This window comes from Lissotriton helveticus, chromosome 6 (genome assembly GCF_964261635.1).
Source record: "Lissotriton helveticus chromosome 6, aLisHel1.1, whole genome shotgun sequence".
Classification (NCBI taxonomy): Eukaryota; Metazoa; Chordata; class Amphibia; order Caudata; family Salamandridae; genus Lissotriton; species Lissotriton helveticus.
The window spans coordinates 617921437-617937254 of NC_136067.1; the positions used below are offsets into that span (position 1 = coordinate 617921437).

At 43.3% G+C, this 15818-nt stretch overlaps 1 protein-coding gene across 1 annotated transcript in view; it reads right to left on the reverse strand.

Annotated features, from left to right (window-relative positions):
- The window catches only part of IMPG1 (interphotoreceptor matrix proteoglycan 1), a 1759499-nt gene that overhangs the window by 704199 nt on the left and 1039482 nt on the right, over positions 1-15818 (reverse strand). The gene's annotated exons all lie outside the window — the stretch shown is intronic.

Below are 15818 nucleotides of genomic sequence, written 5' to 3' on the forward strand. Positions count from 1 at the left end.
GTGATGCAGGTTACAAATTCGAAGTCTATGAAGGCCAACTCTTCAATCCATCCTTTGGAGTTCAAAAATTCAGCACCACTAAATTGAGTAATAATACCACCTCTTACTTACAGTGCTTACAAATGACGAAAGCGTGGCACTGAGCACCGAAAAACAAGGCGTTATGATTAAAATACTACAGCAAAATTGGGTTCAGTAGAAACTATTTGTAACTGGTCAACTGGATTTTCAGTCTCAATAGCTTGAAGTATCAGTGTAGTTTTGACAGCTGTAACCTAAGCATCCTTGAAGTAGCAAAACATATATGACATGCATGATCTAATATGGCAAGTTAATTATCATGCATCAAACTATGAAGCTGAAGAGCACTCTCTGTATGAAAGGATGCTTCAGCATGGAACGGTCGCACAATCATATCTGTCAGAGGGATGCAACCTTCTCTTAGAACCATTACTGTAAAGCTTATCAGTTAGATACAATTTATACATTTTTTCCTTAAATTTCATATGCAGTATTACTATGTGTGGTAACCTGTTCTTGTTGATGTGTATTTCTTCATTGCTATTCCGTGCCCAGCAGCTCAGCCAAAGTGTCAGTGATGTCATGAATGTTCATGTGTGCCTGGATGATTGAATGGCAATTGGAGTGTCAGGGCTGAGCATCTGGGATGCTGCTCCCAGTGGGGCTGCTTCTCTACTACCTTGTAACCTACTATTTATGTAACCTAAGATGCCTACTTTAATCAGAAGAATACACCTTTATCTTGTTTCATCATCATCTCTGCCTACCTTCATTCTTATGTTATGTCACTGGTGATGAAGATGGTTTGGTGACCCTTTTTCTTCCCAGCAGGAGGGTACTCGGGTACTAGGTTTGAGTACCGGTGTTAGTGCTTTATTTGGCTTGTGCAATACTATGCTGTCTTACAGGATTTTTAACAAGTAATTATGTATGTTCTATGCAAGTTTTTTATTGCCGGCATATAGGTATTTGTGTCTTGTGGAATTTGTGCAATCTATGGAAATTTCAGAATTTTGAATATTTGGGGAATTTAGCGTATTTTTTGCTGCTTTTACTGTGTTTAATTCTTATCTTTGATTACTATGGAGTTAAGTCTAGTGTGATGCACGTGGGTTAGTCTGTAGTAAGGGTTAGTGTTACTCCTTGTGCAGTTCATACGTATGGTTACTTCTTACAGAATTTTCCGGTACATGCATTTGATGGTGTTGGGATTACTGATTGTTTGCATCTCAAACTATTCTTGCTTGAATTTGAAGCTGTATTTGGGTTTTCTGGTGGTGAGCATGTTTTTGAGCTCAGACCATTTTTTATGGGTGTGTGTTTTGACCCAAATCTTTACTTGAAATGTCTGGTGGTGGGTGTGATGTTGATATTAAACCGTTTCTACTGGGACATATTGTGATCCTTGGATTTTCTGGTTGTGGGTAATGTAGTTGCACTCAAACCATTCTGAGGGGGGCATTCTCCTACTCTATGTCTTTTTTATTGATGGGACATATTACAACCCCAAGCTTTACTTGAATTGTGTACCAATAAGCAGGTTTGTTGTGTTGGCATGGCACTTGAGCTACGTCCAGGTGACAGCATGGAATGCTGGTGGTTGGAAATTCTAGGACAGGCGGTTGTGGTCGACCGGTGAGATGTGCTGGTGGAAGCTTACTGAAATAAAAATTACCAACCTACTTCTCGTACCGGACTCCTTCTTTCTCCGGCAAAGAGCAAGAGTTGCACCCAGCGCCTGCCACCAGCTTGCCACGTAGTATGATGCCTTCTTTAATCAGCTGCAGACGAAACGGCCATCAGAGATCTTTTCTGCTTCTGAGGTTCTCAACGATGGTGGGCGGAGTCGCACCAGCATCACATTGTACACTAATCATGAATGTACACTGACTATGGTACCAGCTGCCAGTTCCTTGTTGCCACTCATTACTGCATTTGAGGTAGGCCTCCATGTCCCAGCCGGCTGAATCTTCCGGCTGTCATCTTTGTTTGGGCAATATGTTTTCAGTATGCATCGTATTTCCAGTGGACCTGCATGTTAATCCAATTTTGGGCTCACTTTTAAGACAACACTTGCTGACCACTCTTGGCATAGTTTTAACAATTTTTAGGATTATCAATAGTAATTGCTGGCATTGTATTTACACTGTTGAGTATCCTTGCTGTGGCAATGTTACAGCATCTGGAAAGTGAAAGGTGAAACTTCAAGCTTTCTTGGCAGGATGCTAATAGTAACCATTATATTACCCATGATACTTTTCAGAATGGAGGGCATTGCAGCCCTACCTGCATTTTTTTTTACGCCGGGCACCCTCCATTTGTGTTGGATTAAGTAGAAAGAGGCATTCAAGGCATATTTGGATGCCATTGATGGTGAACATTCCCCAATATAAAGAAAAAGGCATTACTTGAATACATTTTGGGCCCAGAGGGTGAATCCATTTTGAAAACATTGAAACTATAAAAAGTCAAGGTACAAGTACACCAGGAAGAGGCATCTGGTGAGATGGGAGCAGTGGACATATTTGACGAGTATGCTTCTGTGATTAAGACCCTGGATACAAGATTTTCTCTGGAATGTTGTGTTGGAAAGACACAAATTCCTACAAAGAACACAGCAACAAGGAGAATCTGTTGATGATTTTGTGTCAGCTTTACGTCAACTGGCAATTACTTGTAACTACAGTTACATCAAAGACGAGATGATTTGTGATCAGGTAATAGAAAAAACCCATATCAAAAAGATTCAGGAAAAGTTGTTGTCTTCTGATGATCCTAGGCTTGAGGTGGCAATCGACATAACTAGAGCTGTAGAGAATTATGGTGCTTACTTTAGGGAGTTGTCAAGCCATGGTAATATAAGTACCTCTATAGTAGTGAATTAAGTATGTAAAGAGGGAAAGAAGTATAGCTCTTTGGATAGCAAACGGAATAGAAGTGGTGATATTACTGTATGTTTTAGATGAGCTAGTCACATGCACTTAAATTGCCCGGCATTGTGTGTCACATGTTACAAGTGTAATTGTAAGGGGTATTTTGCACAGGTTTACAGAAGCGAGTGCAAGCCTGTAATATCTCATGTTGAAAGTCTACTTGTGAGAATGATGATGAGGATAAGGAGTTCAACGAAGCACATTAGGAGGTGGTGGGTGTATTGGAATCAGAATGTAGGAAACCGCAATTGTGTAATGTAATGATTAATGGTGTGAAGTTGTGCCTACTGGCAGATTCAGGGTCACTTTTCACATTGACTGGCCCTGAAGTTTTCTCAAAGTTTAAACCCCAGATCTCCAACCTTTCAAAATCAAGATGTGTGCTTATGGAGGAAAAGAATAGAAGTTGAAGGTCAATTTAATTGTCTGTTAGCATTTGAGGGTAAATCTGAAAGTGGTGTGGTATTCGTAGCAAAGGAAGGTTCAAACGTAGAGTGGCATGATCAATGAGAGTTGGACATCATTTTGAATCCTAATCACCCAGATTGTGGGATTTCTAGGTCCAAATTGTTGCCTATATATATGAATGTGTCATCTGCTTGTGTTTGAATTGATAAATGCTACAAGGTGTTTATGGGACAATTAGTTAAACTGGTTGGGTTCAGGCACAGAATCCTACTGAAAACTGGTACCATACCTGTTGCGCGTACAGTACGGAGAGTACCGTTATCTTTGAGAAATTAATTGTGCATGGAGTGGCATAAATTGCACAACTTGAATGTCATAAAGCCTATTGAGAGCTCGGAATGGCTTGCACCTGTGGTTTTAGCATGTAAAAATGACAAGATGTTGTGCCTTTGTGTTTGTGATCTCAATCAAAATATTTGGTGTGACAGGGAACCCCTTTCCAACATCAGTGAGATGTTGAGTACTTTGGAGGGCGCTACAATTTTTACCACCTTAGATATGTGTGCAGCATATCACCAGGTAGTTTTTTTTAAGGAATCTAGGCATTTGACCACGTTTGTGACTCCTAAGGCTGCCTATCGTATCGAACATATTCCCTTCAGAATTGCATCTGCTTCATCTGGCTTTTTAAAGGCTGATGAAGGAGATATTTAAAGATTGTGAGGGTCTGCGACATTTTCAGGACGATATACTGATTTTTGGTCAAAGTACCCAACAGCATAATGTACGATTGGACAAAGTTTTGAGTGTTTTACAAAACAGGGGAGTGACTTTGAGGGGAGACAAATGCAAATTTGAGCAGCACGTGTAGATTACTTAGGTCACCACATATCCAAAGATGGCATCAGCTCCAAATTCAAGTTACTTAAGGCCATAGAGGAATCTTCTGTTTCCACCAATAAAGATCAGCTGAGGTCCTTCCTGGGGTTAGCTGGGTATTACTCAAAATGGATTCCCGGTTTTGTGGACAAAACCAGTCCCCTGAGGAACCTATTGAAGAAAGGAATCTCGTTTGGGTAGGATGATGAGTGGCAAGTTGCTTTTGATAAAGTGCATCCCCACATTGTATCGAAAGGTCCCCTTAAGTTATTGGACCCAAGAGACAGTAGTATCATAGTTACTAATGCTAGTAACTGTGGATTCAGTGCGGTTCTCATGCAGATGAGATGTGACTGGAGAGAGGATGTTGTGGCATTTGCTTCCAGAGCACTTAGGGGTGCGGAACAAACATACTCAATGATTGAGAATGAGGCCCTGGCACTGCGGTGGGATGCTAAGCACTTCCGCACCTACGTATGGGGTGTTTCTTTCCTGTTGAGAACTGATCATAAGCCGTTGATTGAGTTGTTTAGCACTAAAGGGGTGGGACAAAGCAACTGCCTGGATTGCCAAATGGAAACATTGCTCACAAGAATGTCATTATAAAATTGAGCATGTTCCAGGCAAGTATAACATCATTGCTGACTTTTTGTCCAGAATGCCCATAAATGTTTCAGACAATAAGGAGGTGGATGATGATGAAGAAGTAGTGTATTTGGCCAATTCTATCAACAGTGTGTTATGTGGGGCAGTGGGTGAGGATGAATGGGGAGAGGAGTTACACAAGGATCCTGTTCTTTGCAAAGTTATGTCATGGGTCACTCAAGGTTGGCCTAATTCAAAATCTCTGGATGGGAAATTCACTTTGTATGGGCATGTGGCCCCTGAATCGACATGTGATGATGGTCTACTACGGAGGTAAGGACAGTTAGTTACGCCTACTAATGTGAGACTGAAAATTCTGGAACTAGCTCAAGAGGGTCCTATCGGTATAAGAGCAATGAAGCGTAGAGTGTGTGAGGATTTTTGGTGGCCTTGAGTGGACAAGGCAGTGAAACGTTTTGTGCGAGACTGTTGATCTTGTGTCATAAGTAGTAAATCCCAGGTGACTCAACCTTCCCCTGTTAAACCGGTGGATTATCCTTTAGTTCCATGGGTTTGGCTTTAGACATAGCAGGCCCTGTAAATATTTTGGGTGAGAAATCCAAATTTGCGAGTGTCCTTATGGACTATATGTCAAAGTGGCCAGAGGTTAGTTTTGTAAATAGTGTTACTTCTGCTTTAGTCATACAATTTCTACGCAAAGTGTTTGGAAGGGAGGGTTGCCCTGCTGAAATCATGAGAGATAATGGCACACAATTGGTGTAGGAGGAAATGAAGTCATTTTTAGATTCGCAGGGTATCAAACCTGTGAAGACCTCTCTGTACCATCCTAGGAGCAATGGTCTGGTTGAATGCTTCAACTGTATATTGAAGGACCAGTTGCAGTTGGCTACAGTTAGAAATTTAAATTGGAAATTAACTATGGGTGACATGTTGTGGGCAACTCCCAACTGTTCTATAGGATCCCTCCTTTTGTCCTGTTGCAGGGTATGGTTCCCAGTTCTATACTCAAGCATTAGTGGATGGTTGGTAATCATATTGATGATGCAAGTCTGGCTGGGGTGGTGGAAGTAAGAAAGAAAGTACAAGAAAGGTATAGAGTGGTAGGCGCAAAATCTAATAGTAGTGATGTGAGATTGGGATGTTGGGTCAGAACCAAAAAGCCAGGATATGTTCTCAAAGTTGATTCCAGGTTTTCTTTTCCCAAACAAGTGGTTAAGGTGTCACAGAGTGTAGTCCACACCAGTGATGACAGGATCTTTGTCATTCCTGAGTGAATCTGGTCCCAACTCATTTGGAGGAGTCATCTGAGATGGAGTGTTTGAGGGAACCACTTATAGTCAGAGCAAGTAGTGAAAGACACACACAGGTGTGGCACAAGGATTATATTGTGGGGTGACTCTCAAACAAATGTGTGTGTGAACTTTTAATTCCTTTGTGTATCTTTTTTATCATTCATTGCGCTCTACGTTTGTTTATGTTTAAGTTAAGTTATCTGGGTATTTGCTTTATTTTGTTATAGGAGGAAGGATGTGTTCTGTTGGCATGGCACCTGAGCTACATACAGGCAACAGCATGGAATGTCGGAGTTGGGAATTCTAAGACAGGTGGTTGGAGTCGAGGGGTGTGATGTACTGATGGCAGCTTACTCATATAAAGCGTACTAACCTACTTCTGGTGTGTGACTCCTCTTTTAAAGTTTGCTGCTCTCATATCTTAATTTGAATTTTCTGGTGGTGGGTGTGTTATTGTACTCAAACCACTTTACATTTACATTTGTGCTTGATAAGATGTTGAATGTATCCTCAAGTTCTACTTATGTTTATTGGTGGTGGGCATTAGCACCCAGACCGTGGTACAGTTACATTTTGTAGGTGCGTTTCCAGCACCCTGGTTCTGCCTACATGATTTCTTATTATGGGGGGGTTTCTTTGAACCTTTCTTTTCTAGGACATTTGTGTTACACCCTTCGATGCACATTTATTTCTATTTGCTGAAGGGAGTGTGTGTGTATCTTTCTTGTACCTCTTGCACCTTTCTTTTCTAGGACATTTATGTTGCACCCTTTGATGCATATTTATTTCCATTTGCTGAAGGGAAAATCTGGGTTTGTGTGTGTCTTTCTTACACCTTTCTTTTCTAGGACATTTGTGTTGCACCCTTTGTGGCACATTTATTTCCACTTGCTGAAGGGAGATGGTGGGTGTGTTTTTTTGTGTGTGTAACTTTCTTTTTCTCATGTGTCTATTTTTATTATGATGTGTGTTCGCTCCCTATTTTAAGTGTTGGTTGTTACTGTCTCTTTAAAGGGGGGGAGATATGTGGTAACCTGTTCTTGTTGTGTATTTCTTCATTGATATTCTGTGCCCTGCTGCTCAGCCATAGCATGAGTGATGTCATAGAATGTTCATGTATGCCTGGATGAGTGAATGACAGTTGGAGTGTGAGGGCTGAGCAGCTAGGATGTTGATCCCAGTGGGGCTGCTTCTTCCACTACCTTCTAACCTACTATTCTTGTAACCTAAGATGCATAATTTAATCCCAAGAATAAACCTCCACCTTGTGTCATCATTATCTCTACCTACCTTCATTCTTACGTTCTTTCACTATGGTTAGCCACTTATTCACCTTTTTTTGCCAGTTTTGCTGTCTTCTTTAGAAGCTACTATTTCCATACTCCTCTTCTTTGAGGTAGGCTTCAGCTACATATGCAAATAAGCTGAAGCAGGGCCAATATTTAATTGCAGGTTTCTTTTTACTAAATCAAGAAACTGATATTCATTGGTAATTTCAGATAAAGTCTAACTTAAGCTGAAGTTCGAGGTGCACTGGGTTATTTCTAGGTTTTGCTTTACTGAACATGAAAATATTAGAGGTGGGTACAAGGACAAAACAACAAGGGATAAATGGCACTAGTATCGATGGTCTTGAAAATTCACTTTGAAATTGTTGATTTGTATTCCACAAAGCGCGCAACGCTACTCACTTCAACCATCTAGCATGCAATAAGTGAATAAGAGCAGTTGGATTTATTGAAGTTGAAATCTAGCAAACCATAAATCCTAAAGGACTAGAGGGCATCTTACCAAGGGTCTTATCGCCGCTTTAGCAGCACTTTTTGCCACTAAAGCGGCAATTTTTTTATCACCCTATCAGCAAGCTGTCACTAATAGGCGTTAGCGACAGCTTTCTGGTGATAGCGGCCGGTTTGGGTGCTGCTTTGCATGTCAGCGATATTCATCGCTAATGACATGCAAAGTAGCGTTCCCAACCAACAGACCTAGTAAACTGCCGCTAACAGGCCTATCGCCTATTAGCAAGGAGGCCCTGGCCCCGGTTTACGACGTGAAAAGTTGCGCTAACCGTGGTCATCGCCGTTTTTTTTACACCTGCTCATTTCCTGACTACAACATACCCAACATGGGGGTTGGGGGTGGATTATGCTGATACAACCACAGGGTCGTATCAGCAAAGATTTCCCCCTTCCCCATGCAACATCTCTGGTTTTGTTGTGATGTTGGCCCTTCCCTCCCACTATCGCTGGAATATATATCACCATAGCGCTAATTGTTGCTAATTCAGCGTTAGTGTGACGATATATTCCAGCGATAGCTGGCGATGAAAATGTTCGCGCTAAGCGCTCTCTGTGATATTTTTCACAGTTTCTTGCTAATATGGCCCTTCACCAATTGTTTTAGAGGCGAACACATTAATTTTGTTAGGCACAGGAGATTAAGTGATTTGCCCAGAATCACAAAATGTTGAGTGCCTCTGCTGAGACTCGATCCTTGTTCCCCAGCTACGAGGTCGACCGCTCTAGCCGTTAGGCCACATCCTCATTTGTAAATCAGGTTTATGATTCTAAATAATTCCAAAGAGCTTACTACTATCATCATGCACTTAATATTCATTAGTTAATGTGAAATGTTAACTCTATTCTGTGATATATTAGTAAACATTCATTTAGGAGCCATTATAGACTAGTAGTTAAGCCACTTACTGAGTAGCCAGGTCGTTCTGCTACATCTTCCATTCTCCTACAAAGAGTCTGTGGTGCTTAGAGGCAATGTATTCGTACACAACACACTACATTCATCAGGAACTATGAGTCACGAGTAACAAAACCATTTACCGTACCAAAGACATTTACGCGAGTTGAAACTGTGGCCCTACAAATGAAAAGTACATTTAAGGGTGTTGTTGATTAAATCTGAACTTGCGTAATATTGTCACACCTAAGATGGCAAAAGTATGATGTGATTTTACAGGTTGTGAGCGTTCCAGATTGCTACAGTTGGTGAAAAAATATAAATGCGTAAGTTTGTTATCATTCAGAAAACAAGTGCGCGTAGTTTCCCAATCAAAAATGGCTGGAGATTTACTCCTCTCTGACATTACATTTATCGGCTTGACAATCTACATGTTCCCCGAACAATCCTTGAATTTTCTGCATCTGCTGCAAGTATCGCTTTGGTGCCGGGTGTTGGAATTTCCAAGAGGGACTACTTCAATGCAGCCTTATGCAAAATTTTCATCCACCCAAACTCAAAAATGTGAAAAATGATGCCACCTGAAGAGGGCAGACCATATTACGTTTAAAATGAGGCCCTGTAATGGCTTCCAACTAAACATATGACTAAGTTCAAAACTCTGCTGCTTTGATTATGAGTGTCATCCTAAATTCTAAAGGCCGTCCAAACTCCTGTTTGCATAGGTATTGGAATTATGAGTGATGTTGTAGGTAAAATCAAACAGTAAGATTTTTTTCCCATTTTTATTTTAACAGCTCAAACGTGCCAACATTAAGCATATGTGAAAGCCCAAGTAGGTAATGCAGCATGTGACTTTTGGTATGCAAAACACCAAAATCCACATGGTATGTCCTATAATCTCGAGAATATTCATAACTAGGGGTATTGAGTGGCACCCCCCGCGACTAGGGAAGGGGTGCCTTTAGTGGGAACGGTTTAGTTTCCCTGGAAGTTGGCAAGGGGAGGGCTACAAAGAAATGCGAGAAGTGAGGGAGGTGCGCTTGCGATCCCTCCCTGTAGGTGATAAAACTGATGGACTCGAGGGAGCCGCCCTCGTGGTAACCTGTGGCGCATATGTATACTGCGCCTCCTTATGTTCCGTAATGGGAGTTTGTTATGGTTAATAAAATTGGTCAAAGTTGAGGGTTAATCAACAAATAATGATAGTGTTATTTGACAAGTAATAAAAGCTACGCAGTGAACACCAATCACTTGTGAAGTGTCTTTGTGGTGGGGGGTGTTGTGGACGAATGGCACGTGATATCCCCTCTATTATTGCAGCCGATAAAGTAAGAACTCTAGGGAGTCTTTTTTTATCAGTGCTATAAATATTGCGCCATATCTGGGGACTTGTGTAATAAAGGCCAACGTCTTGTTTAGAAAATCGTTCAACAAAACAACAAGCTCTGACCTACCTCCCCAAATTACTGTCATCTAACCAGCCAGCAAAATGCTTAAGGAAGGCCCTCAAAACAGACTGTTCTTACATCCAATGAGATACAAACATTTTGTTGGCAGATCATTAAAGGCGCCTCCTTCTGGCAACTCCCTTGCTTTAACCATCCATCCAGAAAAGAACTATTTACAATGTTGGAGGCCCCTCAACACATGCATGTACACAAGCATGCGCACCCATGTATAGTCAAACAGTGCAACACCGTTGTCTGATTCAGACTTGTAACTGTGCCCATGTAGCCCTGTTACAGATGGGACTCAGAATTACTGTAGCTAGTTTAGATATAATTTAATTGGGAACCCAAAATGAATGCTCCCCTTTCTTTTTGACTGTAGTATTAGCCTGCACAGTTTTAACTGTATTTGCACTTTGGATAAAAAAGGATTTATATCTTAGGATTGGCTCAATGCAGAAAAGCCATACACAGTATGAATTTTGACCTTCTCTGTGTTTCATTTTATATTATTAAACCTGAAGAATTTCCGCCTTAATGAGATTCAGATTTTGATCTAACCTGCTGGGCTAAGTTAGTTACAGTGTGGGTCATCTTACACTTCATATGCTCGCCCTGAACAAAATGCCCAATCAAAACGTTTATTCTTCACCTGGAAGAGGAACTGTGGGGGAAAATGTGTCTCTCTCTGAAAAGCCTGTGCATGTTGCTCTCATAGGTACAAAAGAAAGCAAGCAAAACTCTGGCACCAGTGACCCCAGAGGTTCCCTTTGATGTTTGGAGGGAAGAAACCAGTTATGAATGAGACGAATTACATACAGAAGAGATGCCTTCCTAATCCCTGGTTGAGTCTGCCATCCTTTAAATTCCCAAAGAGGTGGGCATGCTTGTTGGCCACCCAGTGGGCTGCACCTTGGAAGTCTCAGTTATGGGCAGAGGAATGATGCAGCATCTCTGATTGAGTAGGTGCGCCCAACTTTAGAACCTCCTACTTTCAGCTTTAAACCCCGGCGTAAGGGAAGAGACAAAAAGAAGAGTGAAGAAACAGAGGAAGAAGGCCAGACCAGCCTGCTGATGAACCCCTGTCTACAGTAGAGTGACACTCTAGGCTTGTACTCTTGGAATTATGTTGGGTTCTAAGTCCAAGGCCATTAACACTGGCTTACCCACTTCCCATTTGGGACAGCAAAAGATGAATTTGCGAAGGACCTTGAAGGAAAAGTACTCTTGGACTTCTGTGGACTGGATTATTAGTTGGGTTGAATGGTAGTCCACCACCAATAATAATGTTACTTTTCTTGTTAGGTTCAGTGAAGGTTTCAATGATTTAAAACTAAGCTTGAACCCTGATAGCTCAGAGCAAAGAGCAGCCAGACTTAAGAAAATGAGCAATGAATGTATCCATATCAAAACAGTAAAAAAGTTGAACACACATCCAAATAAAAATCATGCTCCAATGTATAAAATAAGAAATAATTTAGTAAACAAAATTATACCAAAATAAAAAACATCAAATAAAGGGAACCAGTGATATTAATTTTTGAAGATTTACAGGAAAATAGCACTAAAAAGCATTAAGCATCAAATGTGGTCATCTAGTTGCACTTCACCAGTATCAAGGAATGCTTTACAGGCCTAACTGAGATGGAGTGCAGGTCAAATACAATACCAGTATTGACCTGATTGGGCGTTTACCTTCTGACTTAGTCTCTGAAAAGGAAGTCAAAAATTTTCAGAGTAGCGAGGAAGCAGTCTGTTGCCATGAAGGGCCCAACAAAGATGGATAGTTTTCAGACGGGTCCTGTTGACTTTTGGCAGGAAATCTCAGAGCAGCACAAATTCATAATTTGCAGCCAAGGAAAGTCCCTTGCTAGATAGATAATTTTGAAACCTTCCTCTGGTAAAGATTTCTACCTTTGAACTTAGTCACTCTTTTGGAGCGCCCGGGCACTGGGGAGTGACCAACATCCTGTGTGCCCTCTCAATGTTTAAGAACTTGGACTTTCTGTCTGGTGCCAGAACTTTCATGATTCATTCCACCAGGAACAACTCCAACGAGGGTCCCTCTGCTTGTTCCGGAAAGCCCACGAATCTTTGGTTATTCCTCCGAGAGCGCACTTCCTGGTCCTCCGCACGTTCATCCAATTTGATTGTGTTCCTTTGAAGCTCCATGACCGTCTTCTGTAGACACTTGACCTCCGTCTGGAGTACATCCATGTGTTATATCGTTGTTGTGACCCTATTGGAGCCCATACGCAGGTCACATCAGAGGAGATTGACATCAATTGCCATTGCGTCAATCCTGGTTACTGTCTCATCTCTCGCAGTCTGAACAGCCACCAGGATATCATTCAGGGGGGGTCCTGTTGTTCTTCCCCCAGCGCCACCTCTGCATCATCTTCTCCTCGCGAGTCTCTTTGATTGGGGCCATGGGGAAGGGACTACGCATAATCAAGTATTTTGTTGGACTGAGTCCTGGTGCCTTTATCCTTAACCATGTTGAACAGTTATGACTCGAGGTCCCAGGGCCAACCACCACGAGCAAAGCTCCAGTCTACTGTCAGCAATATCTTCTGCACCTAACGGATTAGGTGTAATTCAGGCCTGGGCTCCCGACCCCTAATCATCCGGCTGCCTCAATTCGGGCCACTCACCGGGTACCGTGTACGTTGGCAGCACAGGGCCCGTCCGCCCCCTCTTCAGGCAGCCAAACATCAACAGTACCACGGAACCAGGTGGTGGGGCAAGGGGTGACCTAACCCTCCCTCAATCCCGGGTAATAGTCACCACATCAGCACCTCCATGTTGGTCGTCTCCCAGAGCTCTTCCAGCCATCACCAGTGCCTGCTGTCTAGCGGTAACGAGCTTTGAGGGTCGGCTCCCACCGCCACTCTCTTCTTTACAGTGGGGCTCCCCTTTCAGACAACAGGCCTTGATCCGCTCTGCAGCCTTCACTATGGGCGAAACCGGGCCCCAGCACTGTCTGGGCCATGGATCACCCCACTTTCGCTGCCAGTTCCTCACGTTGGGGAGCCTGCCTCACCAACGCCGATGCCGTGCTCCCACCGTTATGGGCGGGTCCCGTCTACTGCATCACTACTAGACCAGCCCCGCCACTCCCGGGACACCACACGAGACAACGCCTCCTCCTGTGTGGACCATGCCTCACGACCCTCCGGGGCTATTTCCTTGGTCACATTGCTGCTCCCTAGGTCATCAAGACTACCGTTGAGGGGTTCAGCCCCCAGCACTTGAGCCCCGACTCACGTCGCAGGTACCTCCGCAGCAGTTCTCAATGGTGGCCCCATCCCGGGTACACTCGACTCCTCATGCTGTATACTCCTGATTTACGGAAATCCAAAAGTTATTTCCCAGGCCAGGTGACGTTCTCAGCCGGGCCGATGTTTAAGGTGAGGTCGGTGCTGCAAAAACATTGCAGGATTTTGCCGGATAATTCTGTGCTGGGACGGAGCTCAGAGCAACTGGACCTACTCGGCCATCTTGTCGGCCACGCACTCCATTGTGAGGGCATGTTTAAAATTAAACATTTACATGCCCTACTTTTAAATACCATGCAATATGCCTTATTGCCGTTAATGCCTACTTAGGAGTCACTTATTAATATTAAGATTGATGAGGTGAGTTTAGGCCTGTCAAAAAGAGATTATATTGACAGGTCAAATTTGCATTTTTAAAGAAGCACTGTTTGCTCTACCTTACCACCATGGCAGTCGAGTGCTATAGTAAGAACTGGTTGTTATTTTTAGAGGTATGCAATAGGGGGCCCCAGGACTTCAGAATCAAAGCAAACCGTTTGTTACATTTGGGGCCCATGTGACTTTTGAGATACCGGCGACCTTCTGACCCAGATTCCTCACATATAACAAATGTTTGCTACTCATTACTAGTTATCCAAACGTTCGCCATCTTTATATATGTTTCATTGTAACTTGAGCCCTTAATCTCTCCAGTTTGTTTATCTGTAACTAACACATCTTGGTAAAGAGGTGCTATGGTAAAAAGTTAAATAAATAAAAACCCAGCTCATCGACTACAAACTAGTTCATGAGGCAGGCAGCCCTCATTATGGTCTCCAGCTTGGTGGCTAGAGTCTCTGAGTTCCTTCCCCCACTCACGTTTGACAATAAAATCAAAGCCTTAGCTGGAAAGTGTTTTGGTATCATTAAATCCCTCAAAAGCGTTGTTCATCTTTTACCTTCACCGGCCCAACAGACAATGATTCAAGCTTTTGTGGTCTGCACGATTGGAAAATCCTCTATTTGGGAGCCTCTCAGGCTAGGATTAAGAGAGTCCTGCGGGTTCCAAACTTGCCAACCTGCCTATTGCTTAACCTACCTAAGTGTGAAGCCCGTTTTCAGCCAGTGTCTCTGCTTTGTTTGTTGCCACCACAGGGGTCAGGACAACAAGACCCAGAAACTCTGGGCGGGCTGCAGCCTTCATGTCATCGTTAGCGCCAGGAGGAGCTACAAATTCCTGTGCGGACTCCCCAGCACGGGAAGCCCGTTTTCAGCCAGTGTCTCCCTTTTGTTTGTTGCCGCCACAGGGGTAAGGACAACACGACCCAGAAACTCCGGGCGGACTGCAGCCTCCACGTCATCGTTAGTGCCAGGAGGCGCTACAAATTCCAGTGTGGGCTCCCGCAGCGCGGTAAGCCAGTTTTCAGCCAGTGTCTCTGCTTTTTTTGTTGCCGCCACAGGGGTCAGGACACCAAGAACCCGAAACTCCGGGTCATCATTACTGTCAGGAGGTGCCACATATTCCAGCGTGGGATGATCGTGATCGTGGCCTGGCCCAGTGCGGGCCCGTCTGCGCCCATCCGCGACTGATCATGGCTAGGCTGGGCCAACTCTCTTGGCTGCATACTTTGGGATAGCGTAAAAATTCACTTTATCATTTTTGCCACCGTCATTGCCAACACCGCATGCCACTTAAAGGGGTTGTTGCAGGTCTTTTAAACTTGGACCACAACGTGAGTAATCCTTTTTTCTGGCCACTCATTTTGGGAGCTTCTGTGGAACTTTAATATAACTTTGAACCCAAACTGATTATTTATCGCTCTGCCCCTTTGCTGTTTTTCCCGTGTCTTTCTGATTTTTGGTAGGCCTGGGTGGTGAACCTTGCTCCGTTCACAGAGTTTGCGGAATTTTCTCGCAGAGTTCAGAAAACTGCGATTCGCGATGTGCAACGGAGTTTATTCCGCGCTCGTGATCGGGAACGGTATGTTCGTGATCTCAAACAGTAAGTTTTTTTGTAATTTCTTGGAGTTCCTAGTAGCAAAACTCAGTGAACTATGCCTAGGCATAATTTGTGGCTTCTTTGTTGTGGGGACCCACCTAATCCAGCAAAATGGGGAAAAAGAAGACCCAGCCAGCGACCCCCATGGGCTAACCGTGTCGCACCATTGACTCTTTTTTGGCATAGGCTGTAGGCGCTATTAATAAGGAGATAGTCCGGGTTGAGAGGCAGCATTCACTAGATATAGGGGGATCGGTGTAGACTTGCCACCTATTTTG